We start from the raw sequence: 17,744 nt of genomic DNA, 5'->3' as shown, positions 1-17,744 counted from the left end.
TTTTGCAAATCTTAAGCTTGCCTTTCCCTTTCAAAAACCTTCTGGCAATCGTGCGAAATAGTAGCTTTTCATGAAAATCATTATTTCCAGTAGGTAATGAATTATTTTATCATGGGTACTAACCACTCTAATCAGCTTATGATGAGTTTCATATGAAGGGAGTTTTCAAGTATGCGATGGAAGATGATGACAGAAGATCCAGGAGTGTCAACCGCTCAAGCTTGGGGATGCCCCCATGCACCCGCAAGAAATATTCAAGGAGACTCAAGCGTCTAAGCTTCGGGATACCCCCATGCATCCCCTTCTCTATGAACAATCATCAGTTCGTCCATCTCCATGCTATATTTTTATCACTTCATATGTTATGTGCTATGATTGGAGCGTCCCGCTCTTTACTTTTTAGTTTGTTTTAGTTTTGCTTGTTGTTCATAACAAGTAGGAACCTAGCCTACCTTGTATGGGAGAGAAGCACGCTCCATTCCACTCTAGAACACAACATAGGTTTTCATGCTTATCTTTTTTTGTGTTCTTTATCTTTACATAGTTGTTGTCATGCTTAGCTCTTAGTTTTCATGCTATATCTTTTTAAGAGCTTTTATCTAGGTTGCTTATGGAACTCTCGTGAGTTATCATGCTTATCTAGTTTAGAGAGTTGGCTCGTTGCACTGAGTTGTGTGTCTTGCATGACTAGGTAATTGAGGTTGATATTTAAGTATAGTAGTGATACGTCCCAATCGTATCTATAATTTATTATTGTTCCATGATCTTTTGGGTGACATTGTTATATGTTTTGCTACACTTCTATATCATTTTACACATATTTGGACTAATCTACTAACTCAGTGCACCAGTGCCACTTTCTGTATGCTGATATTTATTTTGCAGGGGCTTTTACCCAATTTTCCAAAGCCCGAAAAAATCCAAAAAATATATATAAAAAATCAGCGAAACACAAGCTTCTGGATCACTGAAGGAGGGCCAGAGAGGGGCCAAGGGCCTCCCAGGCGGCCTGCTGGCGCGGCCAGGCCCTAGGTCGCGCCAGGAGGTCACCTGGGTGGGTCCCACATCCTCCGGTGCTCTCCTTTGGCCTATATTTAGAGTCCCGAGAGGAAACCGTCTGAGACTTTCTGGAATCGCGAATTTCTCCATCGTTCCGCTGCCGCAGCGCTTCCGATATTGGGAGCGTTTGGAGACCTCTTCCCGGCACCATGCGGGAGGGAGGATTGACCTCCGGGAGCTTCTCCACTGCCATGGACGCTTCCCAGACGTCTCATGAGTAGTCCTCCTTGGACCATGAGTCCATGACCAGTAGCTATGTGATGTCTTCTCTCCAATATTGTGCTTCAATGGTTAGTCCTTGTGAGCTGCCCTACATGATCAGGGGATCTATGTAATTCTCTTGCTATTGCTATGCTCGGTTTGTTGGGATCCGATGGATTATGAGATTATGTTCAGATTTTTATGAGTTATATATTTGATTATCCTTTTATATTATGTTCCTTAGTGATTCATGCATGTTCTTTGTTGCTTTTTATTACTTTGGCCATGTAGTAGATTGTAACTCCAAGAGGAAGCGTTATGCATGATTGTGGGTTCATGCCCCTCGATGTCAAGCTTGTGTGAGAGAAACATGAGACTAGGGGATGTGCTTGTTGCCACCACGGAGAAAACAACGGTGCTTGTGACCACGGTTGTAAGGATTGTTTACCTTACGCATGGTTGGTTAATGCAGTTGTCCATTGCTTTGAGTTTACACTTTGGGTGGGGCTCGCAACTTAATACCGGAGAGATGTTCTGGATAGATATCTCAAGGTGGATGATTAGTAAGTAGATGTTGATGAATAAACGGTCTACTTGTCTTGGCGTACTGCCCATTACTATTGAACTTCTAACTATCAAGTAGCATAATTAGCATTGCAGTGCGATCATAATTCTGTCAATTGCCTAGCTGTAATTTGTTTACCCAAGCATAGTTGTTTATCGTCTTTTCAGAGAGAGACATCACTAGTGAACATCATGTGACTCCGGTCCATATCACCATCATTGTTTACACCTCCATCATTTACCGCTTTTATTTACTTTACCGTTGTAATCACTATTACCTTCCCGCTTGTGTTTTGATCCTTTGCAAACTACAAGGCCGGAGAGATTGACAACCTCTCTGTACTCGTTGGGAGCAAAATTATTTGTTGTGTGTGCAGGTCCACGTCTTCTGCTAGCACCAGGGTGGAAGACACCTACTTGTTGAGCCTAGGAGTCCTCCTGGTTCGATAAATCTTACAGTCTCCGTGTAAGGGAAATTTGCTGCTAACTATATCTCCACCTTCCACGTGGGGTAACCAACGAGGGGCGAGAAGTATATACATCAACTCGTCATCAAGCGAATTTCTGGCGCCGTTGTCGGGGACTCTAGTCTTCAAGATAGGGGAGTTGCACAGTATCTTTTACCTTTGCTTTTAGTCTTGTCATTTTCCCATGAGCTAGTTAGGATTATGGAAAATTGCACTATTAGTTCGCTGCTTGGGGAAGGCCGCTTTACCACACCCGTGGTAGAGAAGTCTCCTCCACCTACTAAATGTATCCCATTCAAAATAGAACTTGGGATAATTGAAATAATTAGGAATGATTGTTATGCAGGAGATGGAACAATCAATCCTAGTATTCATTTGTTGAAACTTACAGAACTTTCTGAGTTGTTTAAGATTTCAGGTTTGACAAGAGATGGAGTCATCAGGAAATTATTTTCCTTGTCACTAAAAGGAAAAGCATTGGAGTGGTATAGGCTACTAGATGATTCTCGGCTACGGGATTGGGAAGAGATTCAGTCTCTCTTTTACTCCAAGTTTTATCCTCTTCACGAAGTCCATGTGGATCATGGTAACAATGCTTTATGTGATACTTATATTGTTGAGTTTATTCATGATCCCGCTGAAAATTATTATGAGAAGGTAACATATGCTTATAGATATTTCAATAGTATCAGGTTCCCTCTCTTTATGTTGAAGGTTTTGAAAGTGCACTTGCTTTACCTTCTGATGTTTATTGCTTTGTGCTTCAATGAATTATTCTATTGCAATATTCCTATGCATGGGAAGTATGTCAGACTTAAATGTGTTTGGTATTTGCTTCTTGATGCTCTCTTTTGTTCTACAACTCTTATTCCTACGAGAGCATCATTAAAATCTTAAGCCTTTCTTTATGGCTATAAAGAAAGAATTCTAGGGAGATAACCCTTGTTATATTTACTTTAAGTTTTTACTTTCAGTTTTAGTGGTCTTGATGCTTTTTACTACTGTAGCAACATCATTGTATCTTTATTTTCAAGCTTTGTGCCAAGTTATAGCCTCCGATTGCAAGAAAGTTCAAAAATGGTGACATGCTGTCCAGAAACAGATTCTATCTGCTTGACGGAAAAATTCGCCAAAACTCACCATGTCATCTTTTTGATCTGACGTTTTTTGAAAGCATGCTCTATATAATTTCCTTTCTGGCATCTGTTCTGAGTTTTTTTATTGGAGTTGCAGAAGTGCCCCGAATAAATTATTTAGTACCTGTTGTTCTCTTTTTCACACATTCTGCCATGTTTTGTGTTTCCATTGTTTTGCGAATCCTAAGCTTGCCTTTTATTTGCAAAAATCTTTTGGCAATCATGAGAAGCAGTAGCTTTTCATGAAAATCTTTATTTCCAGCAGGTATTGAATTATTTTATTAAGGGCATTAACCACTCTAATCATCTTATGATGAGTTTCGTATGATGGGAGTTTTCAAATATGCGATGGGAGAGATGATGAAAGAAGATACAGGAGTGTCAAGCGCTCAAGCTTGGGGATGACCCCATTCACCCCAAGAAATATTCAAGGAGACTCAAGCGTCTAAGCTTGGGAATGCCCCCGTGCATCCCCTTCTCTATCAACAATCATGAAGTCGTCCATCTCCATGCTATATTTTTATCACTTCGTATGATATGTGTTATGCTTGGAGCGTCCCGCTATTTGCTTTTTAGTTTGTTTTAGTTTTGCTTGCTATTCATAACAAGTCAGAACCAAGCATACCTTGTTTGGGAGAAACACACGTTCCATTCCACTCCAGAACACAACACAGGTTATCATGCTTATCTTTTTGTTTGTTCTTCATCTTTTTGTAGCTACTGTCATGCTTAGCTCTTAGTTTTCATGCTTATCTTTTTAAGAGCTATTATTTAGGTTGCTTCACGAACTCTCTTGAGTTATCATGCTTATCTTGTTTAGAGAGTTGGCTTGTGATACGTGTCCATCGTATCTACTTTTCCAAACTCGTTTGCCCTTGTTTTCGACTCTAATTTGCATGATTTCAATGGAACTAACCTGGACTCACGCTGTTTTCAGCAGAATTGCCTTGGTGTTATTTTTGTGCAGAAATCAAAGTTCTCCAAACGTCTTGAAAATTTACGGGGAGCAGTTTTGGAAAATATCAAAAATATCTGCGCCAAGTTCCACCTCAGGGGGTGGGCTAGTGGGCCACAAGCCCCTGCTCCGCCACCAGCCCCTGGTGGCGGTGGGCAGGCTTGTGGGGCCCAGAGGCACCTGCCCCCCCCCCAACTCCAGCTCTATAAGTTGCCTTTCGTCCCAGAAAAAATAAAAAGAGAAGTTTTCGTCGCGTTTTCGATACGGAGGCGCCGCCACCACTTGTTCTTCATCTGGAGGGCAGATCTGGAGTCCGTCTTGGGCTCCGGAGAGGGGAAATCGTCCCCATCGTCATCATCAACCTTCTTCCCTCTCCAATTCCATGAAGCTCTTCGTCGTTCGTGAGTAATCTATTCGTAGACTCGCTGGGCGGTGATGAGTAGGATGAGATCTATTATGTAATCGAGTTAGTTTTGATGGGGATTGATCCCTAGTATCCACTATGTTCTGAGATTGATGTTGCTACTAGTTTGCCATGCTTAATGCTTGTCACTAGGGCCCGAGTGCCATGATTTCAGATCTGAAATTATTATGTTGTCACCAATATATGTGTGTTTTAGATCCGATCTTGCAAGTTGTAGTTACCTACTATGTGTTATGATCCGGCAACCCCGGAGTGACAATAACCGGAACCACTCCCGGTGATGACCATAGTTTGAGGAGTTCATGTGTTCACCAAGTGCTAATGCATTGGTCGGGTTCTTTATTAAAAGGAGAACCTTAATATCCCGTAGTTTCCTTTTGGACCCCGCTGCCACGGGACGGATGGACAATAGATGTCATGCAAGTTCTTTTCCCTAAGCACGTATGACGACACACAGAATGCATGCCTACATCACATTGACGAACGGGAGCTAGCCTCATATCTCTCCATGTTATAGCTATTGCATGATGAATATCATCCAAACAAATCACCGACCCATTGCCTACGAGTTTGTCCTACTGTTGCTACTGTTGTTACTTGTCTTGCACTGCTGTTGCTACTACTATCCCTACTGCTATTACTTGTTTTGGTTTGCTGTTGATGCTACTGTTTCTACTGTTGTTACTTGTTTTGCTCTCCTGCTACTATTGCTACTACTGTCGCTTGCTACTTTTGCTACTTGCTACTGTTGTCACTATTGTTGTTCCTTGCCACTACTATTGCTCGTTACACTGCTGCTACCTGCTACACTGTTGGTTCACCGGACGTTGACGGGAACTGACAATTTCCGTCAACGTGGCAACGGAGGCGCCATTGATACAATCGTTAGGAATAGTCTGCCATCAACAGATCATATGTGACACCGTTGTTATCACACTACTTTGTTGTTACTACTTTGCTTGCAGATACTAATCTTTCAGGTGTGGTTGAATCTGACAAATTCAGCTGCTAATACTCGAGAGTATTCTCTCACCTCCTACCTGGCGTACCAACAAATTTGTGTCAAATACTCTACCCTCGAAAACTGCTGCGAACCCACGCGCTGGTGGGCCGTCAACAACATTCTTCTAGTTTCATTACTGGGGAGTGCTATCAGCATTCTTCTGGTGCCGTTGTAGGAGAAGGTTTGTTGTCATAAGCATTCGTCTAGCTAACGCCAGAGATTGCAGGATCAACATTTTTCTACCGCCGTTGCCGGGGAGGTATTGCTATATTCTCTGAGTCACTTGGGATTTATATCTGCTGATCACTATGAAGAATCTGAAGTATCCGAAGACCAAAGTCTTGCCCTCAACTACGAGGGGAGGTAAGGAATTGCCATATAGCTCTGCACTTGATTCACCTTCAGTTATGAGTAAGTTTGCGACATCACCTCCTGCTAGAAATCTTGATATGTCGCATGTGCTTGATGATGCTTGTGATACTACTGCTAGAGATGCTATGCTTGATACTATGCCTGATGATGCTATGCTTGATACTATGCCTGATACTGCTAGAGATGCTATGCTTGATACTATGCCTGATGATACTATGCTTGATACTATGCCTGATACAGCTAGAGATGCTATGCTTGATACTATGTCTGATGATACTATGCTTGATACTGCTAGAGATGCTCCTTTGCCTGATGTTCCACTAGGAGTGTTCCTTGATGCTCATATTGCTAGAGTTACTGCCAATGCTCTTGATGCTTCCGAAACTACCGATATTATTGAGATAGAACCTGCTTTTGCTCTTGTTAGATATAGCTCTCCTAGATATGAATTGCCTGATATACCTGAGGGTTACGTTATAGAGGGAGAGATAGCTGAAGATTTTCTTGTGTGTAAGGATGCCTATGACGCTGAGAAATTACTTCTCAAGTGGAAGGAAAAATCTTGGGAAGCTAGGATGAAAAATGACCCGAAGTTTGCCACTTCGCCCATCTTTGTCACCGATAAGGATTACGAATTCTCTATCGACCCTGAGATAATCTCTCTAGTCGAATCTGATCCTTTTCATGGTTATGAGTCTGAGACGGTCATAGCCCATCTTGCCAAACTATTTGAAAAAGCCAACCTTTTCACTAATGAGGAGAAGATCCGCCACTACTATATCCTTAAGTTGTTTCCTTTCTCTCTAAAGGATGATGCTAAATCCTGGTTCACCTCTCTTGCTCCTAGATGTGTGCATAGTCCCCAGGAGATGGTCTATTACTTCTGTGAGAAATATTTCCCTGCCCATAAGAAGCAAGCTGCCTTGCAGGACATATACAACTTTGCTCAACTCCAAGAAGAGAGTCTTACACAAGCTTGGGGGAGGCCCGTCCAGCTACAGAATGCTTTGCCTGATCACCCTCTTAAGAAGAACGAGATACTTGATATCCTCTATAACGGACTTACTGATGCCTCTAGAGAGTACCTAGATAGTTGTGTCGGTTGTGTTTTTAGGGAACAAACTATAGAACAAGCTGAGACCCTACTGAATAACCACTTGATCAACGATAATTCTTGGACTATTCCCGAACCACCTCCTAAGCCAACTCCTAAGAAAAGAGGTATTCTATTCCTCAGTCCCGAAGATATGCAAGAAGCCAAGAAATCTATGCAAGAGAAAGGCATTAGAGCTGAAGATGTCAAAAATCTACCACCTATCGAAGAGATCCACGGTCTCGATAACCCAATACAGGTAGTGGAAGTGAATTCTCTGCGTAGGTTTGACAAGAGTGATATTCCTTTTGATAAACCTGCTAGCCTATGCTTTGATGAATTTGACAACTTTGTTGCCAAACAACAGAGTTTCAATGATTATGTTAGCAGACATTTGGAACAAAGTACTCGTATGCTTAGCCATTTAAGTGCTTGACAGAAATGTCAATGATCTGAACCTTCTGAGTAAACATGCCTCTATGATTACTACTCAGGTAGAACAAGTACTTAAAGCTCGGAATGACCTGCTCAACGAATTAAATGACAACTCTGTCAGTCATTACTAGAGGAGGAAAAATGACTCAGGAACCTTTGTATCCCAGAAGGTCATCCTAAGATAATTGATCAAGATTCTCAAGGAATCAATGCTGATACACCTAGTCATTCTAAGGAGAAGAAGAAGGATGATAGGAACCTGCATGCTAGTTCACCAAATACTGTCACACCTGAAAAATCTAATGATATTTCTGCATCTCATGCAGAAACACAATCTGGTGATGAACATGAACCTGGTGACAACATGGACAGTGATGTTCATAATAATGCTCAACCTAGCAATGATGAGGATGTGGAGATTGAACCTACGGTTAATCCTAATGATCCACAACTTAAGAAATACGACAAGAATGACTTCACTGCTAGGAAGCATGGTAAAGAAAGAGAGCCATGGGTTTAGAGACCTATGCCCTTTCTCCTAAGCCATTCAAGAAAAAGGATGATGAGTATTTTGAGTGCTTCGTTGAGATGATAAGACCCGTCTTTCTGCAGATGAGGTTAACTGATACGCTCAAGATGTCTCCGTATGCCAAGTACATTAAAGATATCGTGACTAATAAACGGAAGATACCAAATCTTGAGATCTCCATCATGCTTGCCAACTATACTTTCAAGGGTGGAACTCCTAAGAAACTTGGTGATCCCGGAGTGCCCACTATACCTTGCTCCATTAAAGGAAACTACATAAGAACTGCCTTATGTGACCTTGGAGCCGGTGTTAGTGTTATGCCGCTTTCTCTTTATCGTAGACTTGAGTTGGATAAGTTGACACCCACTGAAATTTCTCTGCAAATGGCCGACAAATCAACTGCTTTCCCTATCGGCGTTTGCGAGGATGTGCCTGTTGTGGTTGCTAAAACTACTATCTTAATAGACTTTGTTATCTTGGATATTCCCGAGGACGATGCCATGGCTATCATCCTCGGAAGACCCTTTTTAAAAACTGCAGGGGCTGTTATAGATTGCAAGAAAGGCAATATCACTTTCCACGTCAACGGTAATGAGCACACAGTGCACTTTTCGAAGAAACGATATCCAGTACATTGCATCAATGCTATCGAAAAGACTTCATTGATTCTCATTGGGAGCTTTGAATGCCCTATTCCTCGTGTCAAGATGAAGTATGATTTGCTTGTTGGGGAGATTCATATCCCCATTGAGGTGACTTAGTGGCTATTCTAAAATTCTCCATTCTCTCTTGCGATTCGAGAAGGTTTTGTCATAAGGACTTGATCAATCCCATTGATGGATTTCTTTCGATGACCATGAAACGGATGAATCAAAGAGTCGCATACCTCTGTTTTGAGTTTTCCTTTTCTTTTTGTTTAGAAGAAAAATGATAGAATTAGTTTAGCTTTTCCTGTTTTCTGTTTTAGCGTCCCGGAGAAAAATACCTCGAAAATAAAAGTTCTCCGATAGTCCTGAAAATTTAGTATGATTTTTTTGGAATTTTTGAAAATTTCTAGGCCTGAGAGCTGGCCTGGGGGCCTGATCAGTGGGCCACAAGCCCCCCCCCCCCCCCCACACACACCACCACCACCTACCCCCCTGGTGGCGGGGTGCAAGCTTGTGGGGCCCACAGGCACCCCCTCCACTCATTCCAGCTCCTAGCCTCTTCTTCCACCTCCAGAAAAAATTGTTTCGAAGCTCAAACCCGTGTTCTTGCTCATTTGGCTGTGATTTTCGATCTCCTTTCTCAAAGCACCATTCTCTGAACCGTTTTGGGGAAATTAATCCTTGGTAAATGACTCCTCCATTGGTCCAATTAGTTTTTGCTCTAGTGCTTTACCCTTCGCATATTCTTGCTACCTTGGTGACCCTGTTCTTGAGCTAGAAAAGTTGATTTTAGCTGGTCCCAAGTAGTTTTAGCGCGTGATACGGTCTCTAGGCACTAGTAGGAGTAGTTGCTACAAGGTGTGGTTGGTCCTCATTCACTTTTCTCTTGAACTTCAAAAATTTCAGCAAAAGGAAATTATGTTCAGGAGGAAGTTTCATGGTGGTTCCTCAAGTAAGAAGGGTCCCCGTCTCTCTTTTCGGGAGCCCGAACCTTTTCAACTAAGGGACGCGCCGGTGCAACCATGTGAATGGCCTTCCGATGAGTTCATGATCGAAGCAGGCTTCAAGGATGGGTTTGATGCACTTGTCCACAATGTCGGGTTAGAAGAATTCCTCTCAAATAAATGTGAACAGTATGCTATGCTCACTGCCTCCTTCGTGCGTAGATTTAATTTTTTAGTTGGCCGTGAATCATCCATACTGTTTGAGTTGTACGATAAATCCTATACCGTGGATCTGGAGGATTTCAATAGGATTTGCAAGATACCCGATTGGGGTAGTGTTAATGATCCTCCTAAGTCTTCGGTCAGAGACTTTATCTCCAGTATAACTGTGGGAGAAACCAGAGATATCACGCAAGCCACCATAGGAAGCATCCATTTCCCTGCCTTGCACTACCTTGCTCTCTTCGTAGGTAGGTGCATTAACGGCAAGGGTGCACATTGTCACCTATGCGCTTCTGACCTTAGTATCCTTAAGAGCGCAGTAACACGTGACAGGAGCTTCAATATGGGAGCTATAATAGCAAGGAGGTTGAATAAAAATGTGAGTGAGGGGGACTTCTTTGGTGGTGTTTATGCTACACGCTTAGGAAATTTTCTTGGAGTATCCATCCGTCCAGAAGACCCTCCTCTCCATACAGCCTACCTTGATCGTGTCACTCTAACACGCTACCAGTTCCTTGAGAGAGATCATGGATCCCTCCTTTACCGCTTGATATTTAACAGGCAGCGTGTTTTCCATATTACCCTTCCTGCTCCTGCTTTCTTTGACTTTCAAGTAAAACGAAGATACTACATAACCATAGGAGAGGTAGAGGAGTATGAGAGGGAGCCGACGGCTGCTCGACTTCGTGAGGCAGCTATTCAGGCAGTGGCTGCAGCACTCTCGTATAACACCCATTATGACTTTGGGTTTCGCCAGGATCATCCATGGGAGTAGACCAAGATAGGACAAAATCCTAAGCTTGGGGGAGTACGTGTTCTCACCGACTTTACATTCATGCTTATGCTTTCACTTTGTTAGCCGGTGTTTAAACTTTGCCACTGTATTATCCATGCTAGTTTCTTTTTGTTTTCTTGTTTTGTGTCCTTTTGAGAAAACCCCAAAAGATTTTTCTTTCTTCTTTTGCTTGTTGGGAGCTTTCCCGTGTAAATAGCTTTCTTTATCTTTGTGTCAAGGTAGAAGATATTGGTTACAATGCTTAGTGGTTCTTACATGCTTACCTGTTTAGCTTTCAAAGAGCCATATTATTTTGTCTTCTCCTTTGTGTTTGCCTGTAGATTCAGCTTAGTCCAATGCGCTTATTATTGTTCACATCGTTCGATCGTGCAAATGAAAGGAAACAATGATGATATATGATGAAGTGACTGAGACTGAAAAGCTGGTATGAACTCTATCTATTTTGTTTTTGTAAATATAACTAGCTTGTCGACCCAGATTTAGCTTTGTTGTGAGAGAACCATTTTTGCAATGACAACTTAGAGATCATAGTTTCTGATGCCATGCTTATTTAGCTGAGAGCTTATAATGGTTTGTCTTGAATGCCAACATAGATTTTGAGATAACTATGATATAGTATGATAGGATGGTATTCTCCTTTGAATGTTTCAAGTGGCTTGACTTGGCGCATGTTCATGCATGTAGTTGAAACAAAATCAACATAGAATCTATGATGTTCATATTCATGGTGATTTATATCATGTTCATGCTTGCATTCAATGTTAGTCAAACTCATTGCATCTTGATGACTGTTGTCGCTCTGTAGTTGGTCGCTTCCCAGTCTTTTGCTAGCCTTCACTTGTACTAAGCGGGAATACTGCTTGTGCATCCACTTCCATAAACCCAAAAAAATTTCCATGAGAGTCCACCATAACTAACTATTTGCGGTATCTACCTGCCGTTCCAAGTAAATTGGCATGTGCCATTCTCTGAACCTTCAAGAAATAATCTGTTTTGCATGCATGAACCGCTCATGTGGTGACAGAGGGCTATTGGTATCTTCCATGCCAGGACTGTTATCCTCGACATGTGTTTATTCACAGTCATTCACGAGAAAGGGGACGGTATTTGGGATGCCCAGTTCCACGCTTAAATCGAAAACTTAACTGTAAAACAAGACTCCCCCCGGATTGATGTTAGTATGGACGGTACCCGAGGATTCGGCTAGCCGTGGAGTGTGATTGATTGGTGGTGGGGGAGTTAAAACTTTACTTTTCTGTTTGGGAACCTCCTATAGAATGCGTAGCATGGAAGATATTGAGAACTCTTGGTCATTGCGTTGACAATGAAAGCATGCCACCCAAAATTATTATCTCTGTTTTCAAAGCTTGAGCTCTAGCACCTCTGCAAATCAATGCTTCCCTCTGCGAAGGGCCTGTCTATTTATTTTCCTATCGAGTCATCCTCCTCTTATATAAGCACCAATTAGAGAGCACCTCTGTCATTTTTATGCTTTCCTTTTGATTGATATTGAGTATGACTATGACTGGATCTTTGTTGCTATGAATTACAATGTTTAGTCAGCCCTTGATCTTTGAAAGTGCTCTGCATTTATGTTTTGCGGACTCCGAAAGAGCTAGCGAGATACCACCTATTCATATTGCTTCATGCTTGTTTTGATTCAAGTGTTGGTATTTCAAACTCATTATTATTTGCTCGTTAGCTGATTATGCCATTGATATTAGTTTACAGTGAGACCTTTGTGTCATTTGCTTATGAGGTTAACTTGTGATCTTGCTGAAATTCTGGTTATGAGTTAGACATAGTTGCAATAACAAGATCGAGCAGAGTTTGTCAAAGTTTTTCTTTCTCTCTCAGTTTATCAACTGAGTTGCTTGAGGACAAGCAAGGTTTTAAGCTTGGGGGAGTTGATACGTCTCCATCGTATCTACTTTTCCAAACTCTTTTGCCCTTGTTCTGGACTCTAATTTGCATGATTTGAATGGAACTAACCTCGACTGACGATGTTTTCAGCAGAATTGCCTTGGTGTTATTTTTGTGCAGAAATCAAAGTTCCCCAAACGTCCTGAAAATTTACGGGGAGCAGTTTTGGAAAATATCAAAAATATCTGCGCCAAGTTCCACCTCAGGGGGTGGGCCACTGAGCCACAAGCCGTTGATCCGCCACCACCCCCTTGGTGGAGGTGGGCAGGCTTGTGGGGCCCACAGGCACCTACCGCCCCCAACTCCAGCTCTATAAGTTGCCTTTCGTCCCAGAAAAAATAAAAAGAGAAGTTTTTGTCGCGTTTTCGATACGGAGGCGCCGCCACCACCTGTTCTTCATCTGGAGGGTAGATCTGGAGTCCGTCTTGGGCTCCGGAGAGGGGAAATCGTCGCCATCGTCATCATCAACCTTCTTCCCTCTCCAATTCCATGAAGCTTTTCGTTGTTTGTGAGTAATCTATTCATAGACTCGCTGGGCGGTGATGAGTAGGATGAGATCTATCATGTAATCGAGTTAGTTTTGATGGGGATTGATCCCTAGTATCCACTATGTTCTGAGATTGATGTTGCTACTACTTTGCCATGCTTAATGCTTGTCACTAGGGCCCGAGTGCCATGATTTCAGATCTGAAATTATTATGTTGTCACCAATATATGTGTGTTTTAGATCCGATCTTGCAAGTTGTACTTACCTACTATGTGTTATGATCCGGCAACCCCGGACTGACAATAACCGGAACCACTCCCGGTGATGACCATAGTTTGAGGAATTCATGTGTTCACCAAGTGCTAATGCGTTGGTCCGGTTCTTTATTAAAAGGAGAACCTTAATATCCCGTAGTTTCCTTTTGGACCCCGCTACCACGGGAGGGATGGACAATAGATGTCATGCAAGTTCTTTTCCCTAAGCACGTATGACGACACACGGAATGCATGCCTACATCACATTGACGAATGGGAGCTAGCCTCATATCTCTCCATGTTATAGTTGTTGCATGATGAATACCATCCAAACAAATCACCGACCCATTGCCTACGAGTTTGTCCTACTGCTGCTGCTACTACTGTTGCTACTGCTGTTGCTACTACTGTCACTACTGCTATTACTTGTTTTGCTTTGCTGCTGATGCTACTGTTGCTACTGCTGTTACTTGTTTTGCTCTGCTGCTACTGTTGCTACTACTGTCGCTTGCTACTGTTGCTACTTGCTACTGCTGTCACTGTTGGTTCATCGGACATTGTCGAGAACTGACAATTTCCGTCAACGCGGCAACGGAGCTGCCATTGATACAATCGTTAGGAATAGTCTGCCGTCAACAGATGGTTTCTGACACCATTGTTATCACACTACTTGGTTGTTACTACTTTGCTTGCAGATACTAATCTTTCAAGTGTGGTTGAATCTGACAAATTCAGCTGCTAATACTCGAGAGTATTCTCTCACCTCCTGCCTGGCGTACCAACAAATTTGGGTCGAATACTCTACCCTCAAAAACTGTTGCGAACCCACGCGCTGGTGGGCCATTAACAACATTCTTCTAGTTTCATTACTGGGGAGTGCTATCAGCATTCTTCTGGTGCCGTTGCAGGAGAAGGTTTGTTGTCATAAGCATTCGTCTAGCTAACGCCAGAGATTGCAGGATCAGCTTGTTGCACTGAGTTGTGTCTCTTGCATGAGTAGGTAACTGAGGTTGCTATTTAAGTATAGTAGTAACTTGCAATAGTTTTGAGGTATTGATTTGAGTAATGTTTGGACTATTGGTGCCAAGAGCTTGAGCCTATTAGTGATAGGTGTCATATTTTGGGAAATCCATGTGTTTTTCAAAAACCAAAAAAATAGTTGATAACTCTAGCTACTAAATTGATCGCTAACCTCTGGAGGGGTTGGAATATATAGAGTACCCTCACGTTACCATGAGTCGAGGATGCGCAAGGATAACCAAACCACCAAACACTCCTCCTCGGGGTACTTGTCTCTTTGTGAATTTCCTAACTAGATAGAGAGTTACCGATAATAAGTGTATGAGTTCTTCAGACTAATGTGAGTATTCGATTGTTGGCACTTCCACCATCCATATTTTGCTAGCCTCTTCGGTACCATGCATTGCCCTTTCTCACATTGAGAATTGGTGCAAACTCCGTCGGTGCATCCAAACCCATGACATGATACGCTCTGTTATACATAAGCCTCATTATATCTTTCCTCAAAACAGCCACCATACCTACCTATTAAGGCATTTCCATAGCCTTTCTGAGATACATTGTCATGCAACATCCACCATCTCATGACTTGATCTTCATGTCATACATGCTTTTGCTTGACCATAGAGTCGCATGCTATTCGGGCCCTGCCCTCATTACTGCTACATGACGCGCTAGTATCATTGCATATCCTGCTACACTGGCAGAGGCATACATTTGCATACATCATGATCGTTTTTACTTGTCTTTATGTTGAGTACTTCTTACAAAGTGCGATGATTTTTATTTTTATTCATGTAAAACTTTGAGTGTTGCCCTTAAGTGAGGAAAAGATCCCAAAGAGGACAAATAAAAGATCCCAAAGAAGACAAATGGGAGATAAAAACTAAGAGCCAAAGAGGCCATAAAATAAAATAAAGTAAAAAGAAAAAGAAAAGAAAAAAGAGAAGGTGGCAACACTACTATTCCTTTTGAAAGATCCACACTCGTACTCCATTACTATATTGGTACTCCATAGAGATTATCATTCATGCATAACTATGTGGGGATCCTTACACTATAGAACTTGGTTTGCATATTCCAATGATGAGCCTCCTCAAATGAGCTCTAGGTCTTCATGAGCAAACAAGTTGGATGCACCCCCACTAGTTCCATTGGAGAGCTGACCTTAGCTCATATGTGCATCCCTTACATGGCAATCCCTACTCCTCACATCATATTTATCATTTGGCTTTCTCTCGCCTATGGTTGTCCTCATTGATGTGAGACTTTCACACCTTTTTGTCTTCCTTACCCATCATTATTCTGTTTTCCATCCTAAGTGCCAACATATCTTGCTTACGCTCATCCACTTCATTAGTGCTCAAAGTCTAAAAGGAGAGGATCATTTTGACTTGTGCCTAACTAGTGGTTTGGGGATGAGTCAAAATAAGATTCCGAAGAATACTAAGTGTGAGGTTTACTAGATTTAGTTCTCAATTAAAAAATATTTTATGATCTCAACCCATCTCCCACTTCTTGCACGCAAACACCATTTGGAGACATTCGTGTCACGAACAGCGAGAGCTCTTGCACCTTTATGTTGTTACTTTGCTAAATTCAATACTAGATATAGACTCTTGCTTGTTATTGTCTTGACTTGAATTGCATATCTCACTTGCTTTACTTTGAAGTTCTTATATGTGTGTTAGCATGTTACCACAGAAATTATTGTGTTATCATTTATCTACTCGAGGACGAGCGGAAATTAAGCTTGGGGATGTAGAAATTCGCTTGATGACAACTTGATGTATATACTTCTCGCCCCTCGTTGGTTACCCCAAGTGGAAGGAGGAGATGTAGCCAGCAGCAAATTTCACTTACACGGAGACCGTAAGGTTTATCGAACTAGGAGGATTCCTAGGCTCAACAAGTAAGTGTCCTCCACCCTTGCGCTAGCAGAAGACATGGACCTGCACACACAACAAATAACTTTGCTCCCAACGAGTACAAAGAGGTTGTCAATCTCTCTGGCCTTGTAGTTTGCAAAGGATCAAAACACAAGCGGGGAGGTAATAGTGATTGCAACGGGAAAGTAAATAAAAGCAGTAAATGATGGAGGTGTAAACAATGATGGTGATATGGACCGGAGTCACATAATGTTCACTAGTGATGTCTCTCTCCCAAAAGACGATAAACAACTATGATTGGGTAAACAAATCACAATTGGGCAATTGACAGAATTATGATCGACAGAATTATGATTGCACTACAATGCTAATTATGCTACTTGATAGTTAGAGGTTCAATATTAATGGGCAGTACGCCAAGACAAGTAGACCGTTTATTCATCAGCATCTACTTACTAATCATCCACCTTGAGATATCTATCCAGAAAATCTCTCTCGTATTAAGTTGCAAGCCCCACCCAACGTGTAAACTCAAAGCAACGGACAACTACATTAACAAACTATGCGTAAGGTAAACAATCCTTGCAACTGTGGTCACAAGCACCGTTGTTTTCTCCCTGGTGGAAACAAGCACATCCCCTAGTCTCATGTTTCTGTCACTCGAGCTAGACATCAAGGGGTATGAACCCACAATCATGCATAACACTTCCTCTTGGAGTTACAATCTACTACTTGGCCAAAGCAATAAAAAGCAACGGAGAACATGCATGAATCACTAAGGAACATAATATAAAAGGATAATCAAATATATAACTCATAACAATCTGAACATAATCTCATAATCCATCGGATCCCAACAAACCGAGCATAGCAATAGCAAGAGAATTACATAGATGCCTTAATCATGTAGGGCAGCTCACAAGACTAACCATTAAAGCACAAGATTGGAGAGAAGACATCACATAGCTACTGGTCATGGACTCATGGTGCAAGGAGGACTACTCACGGCATGTCCGGGAAGTGTCCATGGCGGTGGAGATGCTCCCGGAGGTCAATCCTCTCTCCGGCAGGGTGTCGAGAAGAGGTCTCCTGACGCTCCCGATCTCGGAAGCGCTACAGCGGCGGAACGATGGAGAAATTCGCGATTCCAAAAAGTCTCCGGGGGTTTCCTCTCGGGACTCCAAATATAGGCCAAAGGAGGGCACCGGAGGAGGTGCGACCCACCGAGGTGAGCTCCTGGCGCGGCCTAGGGCCTGGCCACACCAGCAGGCTGTGTGGGAGGCCCGTGGCCCCCCTCCGACCCTCCTTCGGTGATCAGGAAGCT

The sequence above is a fragment of the Hordeum vulgare genome, chromosome 4H (assembly GCF_904849725.1).
Source record: "Hordeum vulgare subsp. vulgare chromosome 4H, MorexV3_pseudomolecules_assembly, whole genome shotgun sequence".
NCBI classification, from domain to species: Eukaryota; Viridiplantae; Streptophyta; class Magnoliopsida; order Poales; family Poaceae; genus Hordeum; species Hordeum vulgare.
The sequence above is the reverse complement of the archived record's forward strand: the minus strand, read 5'-3'. Positions refer to the sequence as shown.